The 19,601-nt window shown below is 38.6% G+C and overlaps 1 protein-coding gene across 3 annotated transcripts in view; it reads right to left on the reverse strand.

Annotated features, from left to right (window-relative positions):
* KIAA1211 (KIAA1211 ortholog) overlaps window positions 1-19,325 on the reverse strand; it is a 149,050-nt gene extending 129,725 nt beyond the window's left edge. For all 3 annotated transcript variants that reach the window (XM_008587412.1, XM_008587411.1, XM_008587409.1), the window contains exon 1: window positions 19,188-19,325. The gene's annotated coding sequence lies outside the window, so the exon portion shown is untranslated. The remainder of the gene's footprint in view (window positions 1-19,187) is intronic.
* Between the last annotated feature and the right edge of the window lie 276 nt (window positions 19,326-19,601).

A 19,601-nucleotide genomic window follows, 5' to 3' on the forward strand; every position in this document is an offset into this window, starting at 1 on the left:
AAACAAAGGCCCCACGTTTTCATTTTGCACTGGACCCTGCAAATTATGTGGCCCTTCCTGAAGGTGAGGATGGCATAGCAAAGTGTTGAGGAATTAGAAACTACCCCATGCTGAAGCCTCTGGGAGCAGAGTTCAATATGCAATTCTGGACAGCAGGGTGAAGGAAGGAAGGGACCTCAAGAAGATACTGACCAGACTCGCCTATAATCTATGGACTTATAATGGTAGAGCACCCATGGTCCATCATGGAGAAGGCAGGACTGAGGTTGTACCACCAGGGGTGAGAAACTTAGAGTGGTTAACTTTGTAAACCAATCGCATCTGCTAAAAATGTGAGTATATTGTGAGAAGTCACTCAGAGAAGAACTACTCGCCAGGTAACAAATAACACGAGTGCTGCAGGTGGTCGGTGATGGTCCCTTCCACCCTTGGCCAGCTCCTTGCTGATTATGGCTGGCTGGCAGTGCAAGAAGCAGAGAAAAATTTCTTTCCAGGCTGGTTCTATCAGACAATTTTATATTCCTTTCTTTAATAATGTGAAAATTTTAGGATTAGATTGCCATACTTGTCTGCCCTTCTATCGCCCTCTTTTTACCTTTCATCATTCTATCCTTCTCTTTTAACTCTTATTATCATATGCAATATTATCAAAGCTAATTTTCTCTAGGAATTATTCAGGAAACTTCCTTAATATTGTACATATCTCCCCACTAATTCAGTAATTAGACAAGTGATTAGGGTGAAGTGTACTCTCATAGTGAAAATAAAACCTTTTGAAATTTCAAATTGATAGCACAGATGAGGCTTTAAGACCTAGCTGACTATTATCTATAGGTGACAGAACTATAGGTATTTTTACTGTCTTTACATTCACCTTTATTTTCGAAATGTTTTATAATGATCGTATTTTACTTTCATGATTAGAAAAATAAAAATTAGGGCCGGCCCGGTGGCGCACTGCTACAGTGCACCGCTTGGGAGCGCAGTGGCGCTCCCGCCGAGGGTTCAGATCCCACATACAGACCGGTTCCCGCTCACTGGCTGAGTGAGGGGTGGGCGCAGCGCCAAGGGGTGCGATCCCGTTGCCGGTCCCAGTACGGTGCGGGCGCAACACTGAGGGTTGCGATCCATTGCCGGACACGAAAAAAGACAAAAAGGAAAAAAAAAGAAAAAGAAAAATTATTTCAAAAGGTTTTACCTGAGTAAAAACTACTTCCATATACTTTAGAAACATCTTTTTCTGTATAAAGTACTGATTCACTAGTAAGAAACAGTGTTTACCTATTTATTAAAGTTAGTTCCTTGAGAACTTCTATTTGGCAACACTTTAAAAGCCTACCTCAAATTGTTGCAGTCCTTCATCTTTGAAAGCCTTAAGAATGTCGCTTAATTTTTCAAATTTTGAGTTTGCAAAAACAGAAAAAAAAAGAAAACCCAAGTAAAATCACTCATAATCCAATCAATTGAAAAAAATCATATAAAATAAAAAGTGAAATATTCTCCAACCCCAGTTTTCCCACACACAAAAAGATTGATCTGCAAATACACTTTTCATAAATAAAAGGAGAATTAAATTTTCACTTTTCACATAAAAGTGCATTCACATACAGGTAACTCATTCTTTTGAATGGCTGCCTGTACTATGATTTATTTAGCCAATTTTCCTATTGCTGGACAATAGGTTGTTTCCAACTTCTTGCTATTGGAAATATGGCTTCAATGAACATCCCTGTACATGTGTTTTTATATATGCTATTACTTATGCAAATTTCTTTGGTATTCTTCAATTAAAGAGGATAGAAACTTTAAATTTTAATAAATGCTATGAAATTAGCTTCTTAAAAGGTTGATGAAGTACATTCTCACAGGATATGAGTGCCCACTTTTCCAAATTCTTCATTGCACTTAACGTTATTGATTTTGTAAAAATTATTCCTAATCTGAGTCTTGAAAAAATGTTTCCATTCACATCCCTTGAGCATCTTTTCATATATTTTTTGGTCATTTGTGAAACTTCTGTAAGTGTATTCATACCCACTGTCCATTTTTCCATTGACCGTCTTCCTCTGGCTGTTCACTCTTAAATACTCACTGCTCAGTTCCTCCACAGATGCTAGTTTAAATCACTCTTCACAGTGCCCAGTGCCTTAGTTTGGGGGGACAGCATCATCTAAGGACATATCAGCTTTATTAATTAATTTAAGCTTTTACTGTTTTCACACCCCAGCAGACAGGAATAAAAGACATCTATCATTTACTAATAACCAAAAGTCTAAAGCTTTAACAGTGCTCGGAAAGCTCAAATACAAAGAGAGATGTTTTAACAGAAAGCATCACACCACAGCATACATAGCCATGAAGTTATTTTCTTCACTTAAATAATTTCATGTGTAGACACAGCAATAAGAATCACAGCACACCCCAGCACACTGTGAGCAGCCTTAAAAAGACAGAGCCATTTACTCTCATAAGTAATTTAAAAAATAATTACATACAACATTCTCATTAGTCCATATAAAAATATGTGAATATTCAAAAAAGCTAAAATAAAATGCATAAAAAATAACAAGAGTTTGGTATGAAAAGTGTGTTTTGGGGATGAGTATTTCTTTTTCCCCTTTTCTTTAAACTCCCTAAATGCTATTTTAATTCTATCGTTTACAAGTAAATTTTAATTCTGAAATTAGACAGTAATGACGGTTGCATAACTGTCTGAATATACTAAAAAACACTGAATTGTATACTTTTAAAAAGTGAATTTTACTGTATGTGTATTATGTCTCAAAAAGACTGTTTGTTTTGTTTTTTAAGTGAATTTTAAAAGTTAAAATACCATACAGTGTGAAAAGGGGGTAAATAGGAGCTCTCTATACTTTCTGCTTAATTTTGTTGAGAATCTAAAACTACTCTAAAAATAAAGTCTATTTTAAAAAAATACTACGGTGCATTCTTTGTTAATTTTCTATTAATTTTATGTTGGAAATTCTGGAAGGCAGTAGAATACATAAAAGCTATAGCATGATAACCCTCTTTCCAACCCCTTGTTCTTGGCAATGATAACTGATGAGTATATGGTTCAAAGTGGCTTCCTAAAGTATCTGTGAAACTGGTGTCAGCATATTAAAAAACTTCTGGGTAAGTTTTATTCTAGGGCAACTTCCAGAGCCCCGTGTAGAGTGTTCTGTGCTCCCAGTCTGCTTCAGTGTTAACACTGGGAGAGAGAGTATCCTAAGAGATAGCCATTCTTTCTCTTTCTAATCTGGCTCAGCTTCTGGGTTCCCAGCTGATGATTAATGGAGATTTCATTGTGTTAAACTATTTCATACAAAAAAAAATTAAGTCCTAAGTTAATTAAAAAACCACAGAGAATAAATTAATTCCACCTATCAACAGCATAATAGAATGGATGAGAGCTCTCTGGGGGCTGGCTGCTCTCTTAGAACCTTCTGTTTGAATGCTAAGCCACAAAGAAAGGGAGAACTTGCAACAAATACTGCATGTAGGATGCTACAAAAGAAGCCAGAGTAATCACTGAGATAAAAGTAAAACTGTTCAGCTATCATAAATTCGGTAAAAATAGACTTCTGAATGTTTTCAAGTTTCTACTCTTTGAAAGGAAATATAAAAATAAAATCCATTTTTATTCCCAAATAACAAATGGGAACAAAATAATATTTCTGTGTCATGGCAGTCGGGTCTATGGAAAAGAGATACTACCCTTTATTTGAGATCCTAGAAGTCAGAAGTTTAAATTAACTTTCAGTGATGTGAAATCTGTCCTTGGAAGCTCAGGGAAGAGAAAACTTCTTTCTGGAAGGATAAAGTTCTTAGGGAGTGAGGCATGAATCACACCAATATGGGTTAGACTTCAAACTAAGGGCATAAAGAAATGTTAGGTTCTCTCTAACCAAGCCTGTTCCTCATGCCTAAATTAACTTACCGCTAAAAGCATGGAAATAGTGCTATTAGAATGAAAATATTTATATGACCAAAGATTTGCAAATTGGAGCTAGTGCCCTGCTTTACACAATATTTGCCACAAAATTTCAGCACTTCTACTTTTGGTTTGCTACCTTGATAGTATTTTTGTGGGCTACATCTCATTCAAGTGGCTATTTTTCCTGATCATCTTCCCATGCAGTGTAACTTTGGAGGAGCATCCGTGACTGGACACAACCCTTTTTAGGAGTGATCTAACTTACTATGCATGTGTTAAGCTGTGCGGGTTGATTGCCCCTATATATCATTTCATTCCAGAAGAGGTGAAAAGGAGCCCACCAAAACACAAACAAAATCCTGGAAGCTGGTAAAATATAAGGAAGTCCACGTGACGAATGAAAAACACAGGAAATTTTCTACTGAACACCAAGCAATACATGGCTGTACAGATTTTATTAAATCTGAATCACCAGTCACCAAAACCAAAACTAGTACCCCGAGGTTAGTACTTTGGTCTTGTTTTTAAAATACAGTATTTTTTCTATGCCACTTATTTTCCCCTTCAACTTTAAGGACACAAATCTTTCATTGTCTTTTTTTTTTTTTTTTAAGTCAGCATGAGGAAGAAACAAATTTTCTTTTTCTTCCTATTGAAACTTTAAAACTAGCTGAACCTGGTTTTATCTTCCCACCTCAAGTTTTATAAGTTATCTCGCACAGTGTAAGCTGAGCATGTGCAGAGAAGGATCCTGCCCTCGGGATGACCTTGGGCACCACAAGAACCTGAAAATCCTTCACCAAAGGACTGGATTCAGGCTCAACCAATCAGCCCCTGCCTGAGTCACATGGACTGACTCAGACCCAGCCAATCACCCTTTGCCTAGTCATGTGGTCTGAACAGGAGCCAGCCAATCCCCAGTCCTTGAACCTTACCAATCCTTTAAAAACCTCTCCAGCCCCTGGTTCCAGGAGACAGATTTGAGAGCATTGCCTCCTGTCTCCCTGCTGGTTGACCTCACAATAAAGCCTTTTTGTCTCACAAAAATCAGAACCATGGTACTAGCTTCTGTGTGCATCAGGCAGCAGGCCCTTGCTCAGGAATACTAAAGGGACATGGCCATGGCTCTAAGAAAAATGACTGGTGTGAAGTAACATACAGCAGAGTCACTGGCCTACAGTAAGTAATAAACAACTCTCATAGAGAATAAGAGCTCTTTTTTGGAAGGTTTTATGCTTCTACTTCTTCACAGGTGATAAGCAGTTTGGTGTACACTTTCTAATTTTTTTCTCTGTTTCTTCCTATTTCCATACTAAACTAACCTCCACCCCACCTAAGGAACAGATGGGTCAAAATATATGTATTTTGCTACATCATGGAAGAGTTGTACATACAATATAGATACATACAATACAGAGTAGATACATACAATATATGTATCTTGCTACATCATGGAAGAGTTGGAATGAGATCATTGCCTGTCTGCTTCTTCCCTGATTAAATGCTACAGCCAAGTCCTAACGTCAAAGACCTATGATAACACAAATTTCCTCAGGAGAAAAGTGCCCTCTCCTCTCTTCTTTTTGAGGTTCATGGTCAATGGGCCACACAATTTCTCATGTCTCAAAAAAATGATAGCTTAAAATGTACGGCAAGTATATTGCCATTTTATATATATGTTCTTTTTAATCCAAAAATGAGATATGCTTTATTTGGGATTTAAATAAGAGATACTTGAGAAATATACTTCTTTATGCCCACAAATAACAACAAATAATTGTAGAACTGTGCAGATGAATCGCAGAGCAAAGTAAATTTGTGATTTCTAATGAGGAAAGATAAGAAACAATGTAGTCAAGGCAGTCATATAACCAAGAAAAATAAAATACATTTCCTAAAAAAAAAAAAAAAATCACTCTACACAATACAGAAATAGGGAGGTCTAACAGACTTTGTAACCTCTATAGAGATGTGGTGACAGCTTTATCACCTGAGTCACAGAAAATTATACTGGGGCCTGGCTTTCACAAACACACCAGTAAAGTCATGTGTTGGTCTGAGGGTGTGTGCTGGTGAAGTGGGGATGAGAGAGAAGGGAGGGAGAGAAGTTTAGTGTTAGCATAATACAGAATGTCTTCCCTAGCTCTTCTTTATCCTAGTTTTGATTTCTACTTTCCTAAAGAGAAAGGCATGTAATATCTAAATAAGCTATTTTCAACCTACTATTTTGTTTAAAGGAAGAGAAACTCTGCTCTAGATCAAATAAAACAGGGAAAAATATATCACACAGGAAATTAACCAGCAAGAATGAACTAGTATACACATCTTTTTATCTCTACCAAGAAAGGGGGGTGAATCCAATCATTGCCAGTTTCCCTGTAAGTAACTGAAGGAATTTTGCAGAAAAAAAAATATTAAAATGGGAATTTAAAATCAAAATGTTCCGATCACTACTTATACAAATAGATGTATTTTAAGGCTTATTCAATGTAATATGATAACTCTCATTTATCTAGTATTGTTAAAGAATGAGGTTAATTAAATGTTATTCCTATCAGTATCAAAAATTTTTTAAATTAAAGCATTTTAGATGGAAATTTTTCTATAATAGATTATACACTGAATAAAATACCTGCTGTCTCAGGGCCATTACTATTAAACTTAGATTCAATAAAATGATGTCTTCAGGAGAAAGTGAAATAGACAGGACAGTCTGTCCCTCCCTATGGCCATTCTGCCTAAAACATTTTTGTGCCTATTTTAGAATAAGTTTTCTGCCTCATTCTTTCACACTTTCAACTGTCACTTCTTATTAGATTGTTGAATCTGATTCTCATTCTCTTTTCTAATTTATTGCTTCTTGTGCTTATGAGATGAGAGATTAGATAATCAAGCATGACAGAATTATACATAAAGAGAGAATCACTAGGTGAAGAGCAAGAGCCTAAGAGCTCTCCCAGGAGTTTAGAGTAGAGGATGAACTGTATCTGTCTCAGCCACCTTTCCTTTGCTTTGCTTGTATCTGAGTGCTTTGCTGTGCCCTTTACATCTATGGTTAAATCCCGGTGTCTTTGTACATATAAAATAAAAGGGAAAAGATGGCTTCTGTCTCTTTAATTTGCAACTCAGAGCAGCCACTTTGTACCATACCTGAACCGTCAGCACTCAGAGCCTCATGATGAACATTCTTTGTAAGTTTAATTTCCTCCGAGGCCATGACTTTGTTAAATGTTACTGAAACAAAAAGTATAGCATGCAAATCTATGAGCACAAATCTTACGAAATTGAGGGGGAAAAGTGTCCTACACTTATATTATCAATTCTGTCCCTGCCAGTGAAAGAAATCACTTTACCTTTCATCATGTTGGTGCATAAAATATATAATAAAATGGAAGAGATGGAGGAAACAAAGTGTGATACCTGTAATAAAACACTGAAATTATTATTGCTTTTCATACTCTATAAAAAACTGCACATTCACTGAATTATAGTCTCCATCAAATTGCTGACCCTTGTCCTGAGGGAGGAATTTACTATATTCCTCACACCTGAAAAAGAAAGGTAGGATTAGTTCAGGGAAACTTTCCTTTCTAGTATTAACAGAGTCAATGTTTATACTGAATGAAACTACTTAATCCCCAAGCTACATATAAGAAAAACATTCCCTACCAAATTTACAACCTTTTCACATTTCATCTATTCTGTTTCAAAATGATCTCTAATATTCAAAGATTTATATTGTTAGCATATTAGAATTTCTCATAATATTTTCAGGATAACAGAACAGACATAAAGCAGGATAATAATAATCATGTCTTCTATCATTTCTGCATTATTTTCCCAGTAACTCAAAATTCTTTGCAGATATTATTCATTCACAGATATTCTCATAGAGGTTGTTTACTAGAAAAAAAATATCCTTGATTGACAAACTAAGGCAAAAATAACTTTGAAACATTTAAATTTATATAAGGTCAATTTGTATCCTCCTGTACTGTCAGTTATAATGCATTTTCATTTTAAGTTGTTTCTTTAGAAAAATTAAATTCCACATGCTTTTCTAGCTTATGCCCATAGTTTCCTTTGGCACTATCTTTCTACTTGTTAAGAGCAACCACCTAACTTGTCATAATACCATGATGTCATATTTTTTAACCTTTCTTCTATTTTTTCTTATATATTTTCCAGTACCAACCACATTTTTGAAGCATTCATTTCTCTGCAATTCCATAAAGTTTAAACTTTTGATCTCTGGAATTTGTATAGCTTTTATCAGCTGCTTCTTACGATATTTGCCATGAAGCATTTGTGCATTTCTTCCCTACGTGTTTATAGCCATGCTTGACTACTCTCCCCTGTTCGCCTTGAAATGGGCACAGTGGTTGTATTAAGCAGGCTGTATCTCCTCCCTACTTGAATATCACAGTACGATGTATTTCCTTAAGCTCAAAATATCTTTTTCTCAACCTGTTCCATACTAAGGTCTTATTCTTTTAAAGGACTCACATCATCCATGAAAAATACCAAATAGAATACTAAATAAAATACCAAATGGAATACTTTTTTTTTTACACTTTCTATCAACACTACAACAAAAAAACCCTCTTCCTTTAAAAAGCTCTAAATGTGTTATTTCCATCCCTCTCTTAATGTTATCAAACTTAATGCTATGACAACTCCACACAGTCTCAGCATAAATGTCATCTCTTCATTTGGAATTGGCCAGATCTGTCCAATAGCTTCTAACCACAGGAGGTGGTCAACCCACTTTCAGAAAACTATCTCTATCTCCCATGTGTCTTAGTCCATTCAGGCTGCTATAACAAAATGCTACAAACCAGGTAGCTTGTGAACAACAGAAATTTACTCTCACAGTTCTGGAGGCTGAGAAATCCAAGATCAAGTTTCCAGCAGATTCAGTGTCTGGTGAGGTCCCACTTCCTGGTTCACTGACGGTGCCTTCTAGCTGTGTCCTCACATGGTAGAAGGGGTGAGCTAGCTAGCTCTCTGGGCCTTTTTCATAAGGGCACTAATCTCAAATCACTCCCCGCAAGCCTCTAATACCATCATTTGGGGGGTTAGGATTTTAATATGTGAATTTGGAGAGGACACAAACATTCAGACCATGGCACCATAGTTTTACCTTTCACTTTGCATACCTCTGAAACATAAACTGTAATATTAATTGTTCCTTATTCCATTTTGATTCCTTTTATGTATCTCTTAGCTGCTTCCTTAGCTTAATTACTGTGTACTTGCTAACCTTAAATCCCATCATCACTGAAGAATTGAATATTTTGAAGCTTCACTACTTTTTCTTTGCGACCACTGTCACATTGCTGTGAATGGCACAGTATTGCTTTTGAATGCAATTTCCTGGGCCTGATGTACACATGCCCTCCATTGGATTGATCTGAGATCAGTTACATGTTCTCTTTTGTAGAATCTATTGCCACTGTATACTGTAAAGTATTGCCTGTGACTTTGCCTTTTACAATCTATCTGTCTAATCATGGAATGTTAGTAAGGAGATGGAAAAATATATCAATATAATTTACTGTGTATGAGAACGTGTTTGTAATCATTTTATGCCTACTCACACTGACTTTTGTAGTGCCCATATTGGTATATTTTTCCATTTAATCCAAGCCATCAACTACTTACCGAATGCCAATGAATATCAAACTGTGCAAACAGATTTTAGAAAAAGAAGTGTAAGTCATAGTCTGTTCTTAGCAAATTTACAGTCTCAACAGGGGCAGGATAGAAAATGTTCCAGTAGGGGAATATTAAAAAAAATAGAAACTCTTTGGCCTGATCTTCCAAATAAAACATAATAGCCTATACACATTCTTTGATTTAGTATATGCCAATTTGACTATTAGCAAGTGAGTCCCTGAGATTATATACATGACACTGGGCACACGAGTAGCAATTTGCAATTTTGTGGAAGAATGCTTCTCATAACTTAATATCAACATCTGAATCTCAATATTCTTTTGTTATTCTTTACTCATACTGCATATATTTGGGGGGGAAATTATATGCTGTAGTGAAATGAACAATTCGGGAGTGGAGAAAATCTCTAGACATGTCCTTTGAAAGTCTCGGTAGTCTACTTCATATCATACTTTTTATTTTTCTTTTCTCATACACCCTTTTTTAAAAATAGTCTCCTCTAAATGAATCAGTGCTGTGATATGCAGGAAGGGACTAACTCTGCAATCACATTACTGCAATATGCCGAACTACACACTAAGGCTGAGGATTCAAAGAGTAATCAGACACTGTCCCTGTCCTGCAGGAACTCGTAAAATAGTGTTGTCTGCGTGGGTGAAGGGAGGCTAACATGAATTAATCTTATGCCACTCCCTTTTAATGTCAGATATCTTATCTATGTGGAATTTCAAAGATCTTTCATGCCTGTGTTTTGGAAGAAAACATCCACTTTTATGAGATTAGGAAAAAGTCTTCTCATTCTGCATATCTGAAATCAAATATCTTCCTTAGATTACCTGGTTTCCTCTGCATAGGAAAATGTTTATGTTTGTTTTCTTTCCTAAAACCTTTAAAACACATTTTTCATGACATTTGTCAGAATTTAATCATTTCTCTATCCTTGGTCTGCTTTCTTTTCATCTCTTATTTCATTTCTCTACTTTTCCTCATGGTCAACCTCTTCCCACAAGTCTTCATATTATTAACTTCCTCATATACTATGTTTCCATTTAACATTTGTATCATGCTCCACTTACTGACTATAGTATTGGATAGATGTTGCTGAAATCTGCTGGGCAGTGCACATGACATGGTTAAAAGTTAAAGCTCCCAGCACAGTGTACCTTCTTGAACAAAGAGTAAACATTATAAAATGATGAGTTTGCTCTTATTTCAACGTACAGTAGGTTCACATATATATATACAGATTAAAAGGCCTTGAAAAACTTTGACAAAACAAAATCCTACTGGGCAGTTCTAGCATACAATTCACCTGATATATTAAGAAACAAGAACTATATACACATCTGGGACTAAGAGAAGAGAGTTTAAGCAGGTTCGTTTGCAAGAAAGCTGCCAGTGTCTTTACTGTTATCACCACCAAGGTTACTACACAGAGAGTTCCCAGTTTTTCCATGGTTTTGTATAACAGATGTCAATTTGTTTTGTCCCACACCTCACAATTCATTTTCCCTTAGAAATCACGTCCTAATTGGTGGTGTGGTGCTCCCCACAGGTCTGCCTTGGGGAATGGAGGCTTATCCCCCTACCTGCTGGCAGTGCTGCTGCAGAACATCTGTCCTGGGGTAGGCAGAGTAACGGCTCCCCAAAGATGTCCACTTTCTAATCCCCAAACCTGTGACTATGTTACCTTACCTGGCAAATGGGACTCTGCGGATGGGATTAAGTTAAGGATATTGAGATGAGAAGATCAGCCTGGATTATCTGGGTAGTCACAAGTGTCTCTATAATAGGGAGGCAAGAGTGTCAGAGTCACAGAAGGAGACGTGACAACGAAGGCAGAGATCACACAGAAAGAGAGAGACTAGAAGATGCTAGGCAGCCTACTGTGAAGAAAGAGGAAGGGACCCCAAGCCAAGGAAGGCTTGCAGCCTCTAGAAAATGGGAAAGGCATGAAAAGGGATTCTTCCCTAAATCATCCAGAAGGAGGAAACAGCCTGCTGACTCCTTTTAGACTTCTGACATCTAGAACTGTACTTCATATTGTTTTAAGCCACTAAGTTTGTGGTAATTTATTACAACAGCAGAAGGAAACTAGTGCACATTCCAAGAAAAAATATCAAGGTTTCCATGGTCAAATAATTTTGGAAAACATATTCACTTTATCTCCTTTTCAATGCCTACAATTTAAGAAGTCCCACAATAAAAAATACTGTTTAACTTTGATGAAATCAAAATTTCCCAAAAGTACTGAGCCACAGACATTTTAAGTGATATTTTTTTAAACTTTCATAGGAATTATTGTTCCATGGAACCTACTTGGGAAACAAGGGTTTAAGGAGTTATGCTATGGATAATGGCAGTGGGAAGAGACATAGACATTCCTGTGCACACTTATCTAGATGGAAATTCCATCCACTTAAGTCATTCACTGAATTATTAGTGAGTGTCCAATGTGGCTTAATATTGTTGGGATGAGGGTTGGTGGATGAGATATAGAGACATAAAGGAAAACATTGGTGACTCCAGGAGGTTTTCATTTAGTAGGGAATATGACATATATACCAAAAATCATGGGCCAGGTAGGAAATATTAAGCTCTGTGTATGTATGAGAGAGAGAAAGATGAATGAGCTACTGTGGAAGTTTGGAGGAAAAAAAAGAATCACTTCTGGCAGGGGGGATATCAGAGAGTAAACTGTGGAGGAGTTGGCATTTGAATTTGTCCTTGAGGACAGCGAGGCTATTGACCAGAAGAGATAGCGAGAGAAGACAGAGCATTCTGAAGTAGCATTAGGATGAGCACTCTTGCCTGTTACAGGCACTAACCCGACTCAGGAACTAAGTTGTTCCTAGATGGGGAAAGCATGTCAAGTCCCAGTAAACCACATCCTTATTTATGCAATAATAAGAATTATAAATTGGGGTTCCAGTTCTAATAAAACACCAACATTTATCACAAATAAATGATAGTAAAATGATAGATATGTTTTTTAAAATACATACATATATATAACCAAATCCTTAATATAAAATTTAAGTAATTGGGGTTCCAGTTCTAATAAAACACCAACATTTATCACAAATAAATGATAGTAAAATGAAAAATATGTTTTTTAAAATACATACATATATATAACCAAATCCTTAATATAAAATTTAAGTGTGTCTTAAATACTCCTTTTGGAAGTATTTTTTCACATAGAATGAACTTTCTGAGGCTTCTTAAAGTATGTGCCCAGTAAAGTTTAGATTATAGGTGCTTTTTCCTCCTTCTGGTAAATCTTCCAGTCACAGTACAGCTTTCTTCACTGTTCCTTAGTCCTCTGAACTTCAGCTCAGGATAAGAGTCATTTATTTCAAAAAGTTTAATACTGATTCTGTGTGCATGCATATAACCAAAAGATTTTGCTTTCGTATAAACAGTAGGGGAGGACCATTTCCATGCTGACTTTAGCTTTCCATTTGGTGTCAATTCTGGTCTTCTTGGGAGCAGCAACTCTCTTACTGTTTGTTCCCTGTAAGCCTAGAGTCCAGAGCAGTGCCTTTTCTGTGATAAGCACTGAGTGTGCGTAAATCTATTGAAATGGTGAAAGGATCATGGAAGTGAGATCTTAGCTCCACTTGAGCCAATTTAGAAAAAGAAATACAATTTTATTTATTTTAATAAGGAAAAGGAAGATTAAAATAGGAAGCATTTTAGGGGTAGGAATTAAATAGTTTTTTGTTTTTTTTTTTAAAGTCCTTAGCTCTTAAAAGTAAGGTTATCACTTTCTACAAAAGATGCCTATACTGTCCCCAGGCTTGATCCAAAGCTGCAGGCAATCAGGCAGTTATTTTCTGAAGTTACATTAAAAAAAAGAAAGGGCAGGATTTAAAGGATCAAAGGGCCCCTCCAGAGAAACATGTTTGCCTAAGTGTGACCTCTGGAGATTGTGTGCCCCCCTTGTTTGCTTGGCAAACACCTTCTCATCTTTCAAGATGGCTCAAGTGTCACCTGTGGGAGGCCCTTGGGCTCCCTTTGGCAGTTGTTTACTCTGCCCTTTGTGATCCCCAGCACTCTGTGCAAAACTCTCTCAAATGTCACTAATCACATTTTATCTGGTTATCTGTTTACATATCTGAATTCAATTCGATGAAGTTCAGTTCACATGGCAATGCCCTAAGAACTTGCTAGGGCAATGCTAGATTCAAAGGCTTAAAGGCAGGAAGGACCCTGGCCTTTAGAAGCTACCTCCTCCTATGGGAGAAGGACAAGTGCACAGCTACTTCCAGTCCTGTGTAATAGCAGGAGAACACAATGCAGACGACAGGAAGCGGGAAGTGACCATGAACTCCTGGACAGCAGGGTCTTATTTCATGTCCTTGGCCCTTAGCACAGTGTCTGGCCCCTAACAAGCTCCATTCATGTTAAAGGAGAGAGGAAGAGAAGAAGGAAAGGGGCTGGTGAGGGAGGGGGAAAGGAATCTACCAAAATGCCCCACCCATCCCCATCACTCCACTGGTTTGTTGTCAACACCATTACTTACTCTAAGGGTGGTATTTTCAGGCTCCTGGAAGAGACATTTTGGAGCAGGCAGTTGATGATTCAGTCCTACCTACCACATAATACAGTATGGAATAAGCACCATTCGTCCTGAATTTAATTATGGTCCCATGGCGCAAGTTAATGACACAACACTCCCAGGAGGTCTATGGAAAGGAACTTAGAGAGGTTGCATTCGCTGAACCACTAGCCCTACACCAAAATAATTCCTCAGTTCTGCATTACTAGACCAGCAGGCTCTTTTGCTACCACAAAAGGATTTAACTAGAATTTCAGTCCCCTCAGAAGCTTGTTTACCATCCGGTCTCCCGTTTTCTGCCAGCTTCATCTGTGCAACTCATCTTGGGTTACGTCTGGCAGATGGAGAGAGGAATCTTATTTCAAGCCTCTGCTGTCTGCAACCCAGAGCCCTCCCTGAGCAGCCTCTATTTCACCGAGGACAGAAGGGAGGAGGGATGGCTCATCAGTCCCCCAAGAGATGACAGTGTAAAGTATTCCTCAAATTTTCATCTTCAACGGCTGGTATCATTTAACTCCCTTGGGAGAGACTATGCTTTGTTGCTTAGGCTGGCAATATAATCTCTAGCTATCCCGATGCCAAAATATCAATTACAGGTTCATTTGGATGATGGAATAAATTGGACTTCAGACCACTAGACCAATGACATAAGTCGGGGGTGGAGAGGAGAGGGTGCCAGAGGGGATTAGCCCCATGACAGAAGTGAGATAAGGTAAAGTCGAATTAGCCATATCCTTGCAGATTAAGTAACTTAATTCTAAACTATCTGTCTCATGAAGAGAAGCCCACTAGCATTTGAGGAGAAACAGGTATTCCTGAAGGGGCTTTCTTCTTGGAGGTCCTAATTAGACAAATGTTAATAGTCCCAGAGCACCCCAGTTCTCCCAGCATAATGATAAGATTGAAAAAATAAGTGATTTGTAATTAAAAATAAGTGTTTTACCAGACACAAAAGGTCACATATTGTATGATTCCATTTATAGAAATACCTAGAATAGGTAAAGCAATAGAGACAGAGAGCAGATTGGTGGCTACCAGGGGATGAGGAAAGGGAGAAATTGGGGGATGACTGTTTACCAGATGCGCTGTTTTATTTGGGGGTGATGAAAATGTTTTGAAATGAGACAGATCTGATGGTTTTACAACATTGTGAATGTACTAAATGCCACTGAACTGTTCACTTTAAAATAGTTAACTTTATGTGATGTGAATTTCACCTCAATATTTTTTTTAAATGTGTTATAATTAAAGGACTCATTATTTCTCATTGCTCAACATTCAACCACTACTGGATGGTAGAAATAAGGAGGATTTTGTTCCAATTCCACAGTGATAAGAGAAATTAAACAGGTCTTCTAAATTCCACTGTTTGTCACTTTTGACCTTTCTTGTGAAAACCTCCTACTTCCCAGAATGTTTGTAGCAGAGAAGTAATCCAACCAATGACCCCTGATTTGCTTGGCGCATGTAGTCTAACTTCACAATCAGCAGCTGCAGCAGTAGCAAGAGCAGCAACTGTTTATCTGCAGTTACAAAGTGCCAGCTAGATTAGCAAAAGTCAACTGAGTAGACCTGTGTTTACTAGACTCTAAAACCCCAACCAGACCTGTGTGATCTGGCTGTGTTGTGCAGAGTGGCTTTCCGTGGTGGTGACAGCAAGGACTGCAGGTCATTTTAATTCATTAGAAGAATATGAAGACCTTGCTATTTCCACACACTTTCAGAATCAAAGAAGGTAAATTTTAACAGAGAGCAAAAGGATCTTAGGAAGAGAGGCAGCTCTTTTCTTTTTTTCTTTTTTATAGTAAGAAGAACATATGCTTCAATGTGCAGATACAAAGCAATCACCTGGTAAGTGGAAAGAGAAGCCCAAAAGCTTAGGGGGAATAAACACACATTTAAAACAGAGGTTAAAAAAAGGGACCTTAAAAGGAAACAATAAGACCAAGTAACCAAAACCATGGCTAAACCCATATTTAGGAAAAGCAGGTAGGAGGACACCCAGGCTTACCCAACACCTCTCCTTTTCACCTCCCGTCCCTCCCCCAACCACCCTTCCAAACCACACCATGTCACCGTGTTTCACGCTCTACTTCTGATCTCTAATCTTTCTGGTGTTGACCTTCTGACTTTCCCTGCTTCGGCTTTGTCTCCCCTCCCAGACCTAACACTTAGCTTTGAGCTTTCCTTGACCAGGATTTAAACATTCCTGGCACGACAGCCTTTGGTCACTTGATCCACATTCAGCCTAGCCCAGGGTTGTTTCTCTTTTGCTGTGTGCCCTTCTAGGGCATGGAAAGGTGTTCGGTTTGGTTTTGGTGTCTCCTTCCTTTCTCAGGTGTATCCTTCAAGACTACGCTTGAAATAAAAGGCTCTAGGTTGACCGAAACTCACAAATGGCTAGACAAGTTTCCTATTTAAAAGGAATCTTAAAATATAATGAAGAAGCAAAATACAGTAAATGCTTTCAAAATCCTTTAATCCTATTGCAATAAGCCAATTGACTCAGAGAACCATATATATATATATGTTGTGTTACAAAAAAACATGTGGTCCTGTCACAAAATGTTCTACACGCCACAGAAATTGCAGTATTATTTTCCTGGAAAAATTCCCAAAAGACAGAAAAAGCATCTGTTTCTTATGTTTGCCATACTTTGAGATGAAATGCAAAATGGGGAACGGGTTATGGAGGGGCCTCTATTTTCCCTCTGATAGGAATGCTGAGAGAGAAAATCAATTTTGAGCTATCTTGGGGTTAAACAACATGGATGGAAGCTGCATACCGTATGTGTGCCAGGGTGGTCCCCTGCCAGCTCGTCCTGTGTCTTGGCCACAGCAGCACATGAGCAGGATGGTGCAATCACACTGACCTGGCTCTTTCAATTACCGACTCTGGCAAGTCATTTGACCTTTCTGAGCCTGTTTTCTGCCAGGGTGGTCCCCTGCCAGCTCGTCCTGTGTCTTGGCCACAGCAGCACATGAGCAGGATAGTGCAATCACACTGACCTGGCTCTTTCAATTACCGACTCTGGCAAGTCATTTGACCTTTCTGAGCCTGTTTTCCCCACTTGTAAGATGGGAAGAGTAATATCTATTGTTTGTTACTTAATGTGGCTGTGATGGGTTGAATTGTGTCCCCCAAAAAGATAAGTTGAAGACCTGACTGATCCCCAGTACCACAGAATGTGACATTTGGAAATAGGGTCACTGCAGATGTAATTAGTTAAGATGAGGTCAAATGGAGCAGGGTGGGCCCTTAATCCAATTATGTCTTGTGTTCTTATAAGAAGAGGGAAGATGGCCATGTGAAGACACAGACACACAGCAAGAGGGCCATGTGACAACAGACACAGAGACTGGAGTGATGCAGCTGGAGGTCAAGGAATGCCAAGGGTTGCTGACAACCAGCAGAAGCTAGGAAGAGGCAGGGAATGATCCCCACCACATGTCTCAGAGGGAGCATGGCCCTAACTTGATTTTGGACATGTAGCCTCCAGAACTGTGCAACAGTACATTTCTGTTGTTTTAAACCATCTGGCTTGTGGTACTTTGTTATGGCAGCCCTAACAAACTAATATGGTAGTGAAGGTCTGATGTATTTATTTTTTGTGTATGTGTGTATTGTAACTGCAGAGAAAACGCATTTAGAATAAAGCAGGTAGATAAGAAGAAAACAACATTGCCTCTCCAAACTCACCTCCCACCACTCTCCTTCTCTCTCTTTGTGCTCCAGCACACCGGCCTCCTGCCCTGCCTGGAGCAAGCCAGATGCTTCCCTCCTTCCCTCCTTAGTGCCTTCAGGTCAGCTGCTTCCTCTGTCTAGAACGTGCCCAGGGCTAATCCTGACCTCTGTCGGTCCTCAGTGAGACCTACTTTGGCCACTCTCCTTAACACTGCTGTTTGGACTCCCACCTCACCCAGCACTCTCAATCCCCCCTTACTCGGCTATACTTTTTCTTTTTCCCATGTTCTCATGGCTTCAAATATCCTAGTAATGTACTTATTATGTGCGCTATTTATTATATCTCCGCCCATGCTAGAAAACAAGCTCCACAAGGGCAGGGATCTGCACCTGCTTATTTCATTGATGTGTACGAGCATCTAAAACAGCACCTAGTTCACTGTAGGTGCTCAACAAAGAATTTTTTAAAATCCGATATTCATTTTAAATAAACACTTTGTTACAGAAGCTGTACATGTGCATTGTAAGAAATTAGAAAAAAATAAGAAACTTCAAATTCCCACCATCTAAAACAATCTCTCAAATTGCGATAAATGAGGGTAGTTTTTATCTTCTTTCAAGTGACTCCCTAAGGGGTCCTGTCACTTGAGGAAACATGTTGAGGTAGGGATAACACCCACCTTACAAGGTTTGGGATATGGCTTAAGGGAAGTAATGTATCCAAATACTTAATACAATATTTGCCATAAGAGCAAATACAGGTAGTTTTTATTTTCTTTCCTTGACCTTATCTTTAACTTCCGTCCCTTCCCCCAACACCCAAAAAGCAGGTGGCAGATATCAGCAGCCAAAAGAAGGAGGGGAGGCAGGTAGGGAGTGCCTCCCACTCCCAGTACTCAAGACGAAGTCCCCAAACCCACAGAACCAGCTCTATGGCTCAAAAGCCCCATGAAACACCAGGCCACTAACTATTCTGAAGAATTTTATAACAGCAACAAGACAATAAGCAATGATAGTTACATTTTTATTTTGTATACTCTCTTCTATTTACAAAGCTTTTTCCTACGAAATTTTATTTTATAGCTTGAAGAACTGAGGTTCAGAGAATTTAAGTGGCGTGTTCAGGTTTACTCAGCTGGTAACAGAAGAGCTGTCAATCAAATCTATAATTGGAAGATCATCAATGACAAGGATCATTCAACTTGATATTTAGTGAAATACATACTATCCATTTCTAGAGTCCCACTCACAATAAATGAAATACTGTTTAGCACTTTCTACATAAGCTACTTCCCTCCCCATCCGCTGCACAAATGACTTACCTATTTGAATAGACACAAGGTCCTTTTGCTGTTGGATAACTCTTCACCAAAACTTTCTTCTTGCAAAAAGAAAATTCACCCTCAGTGGTAAGTATATCAGGAAGTGGGGTATATTGCTGAGAAAGCCTGGGAATCACGCTCTTGTGAACTGTTGAGAATAAAAAAAAAAAAACATCAAGAACTTCACGTCTCCAATCCTCTCTTGGGAAGCTTTTAAAAATGAATTTCTGGGGCCGGCCCGGTGGCGCACTGGATAGTGCGCCGCTTGGGAAGCGCGGCAGCGCTCCCGTCCGATGGTTCGGATCCCACGTACAGACCGGCTCCCGCTCACTGGCTGAGCGAGGCACGGGAGCAACGCCGAGGCTTGCGATCCCGTCGCCGGTCCCCGGCCCGGTACGGGGGCAACACACCGGG

This window comes from Galeopterus variegatus, unplaced genomic scaffold, assembly GCF_000696425.1.
Source record: "Galeopterus variegatus unplaced genomic scaffold, G_variegatus-3.0.2 Scaffold4375, whole genome shotgun sequence".
In the NCBI taxonomy this organism is placed as follows: domain Eukaryota; kingdom Metazoa; phylum Chordata; class Mammalia; order Dermoptera; family Cynocephalidae; genus Galeopterus; species Galeopterus variegatus.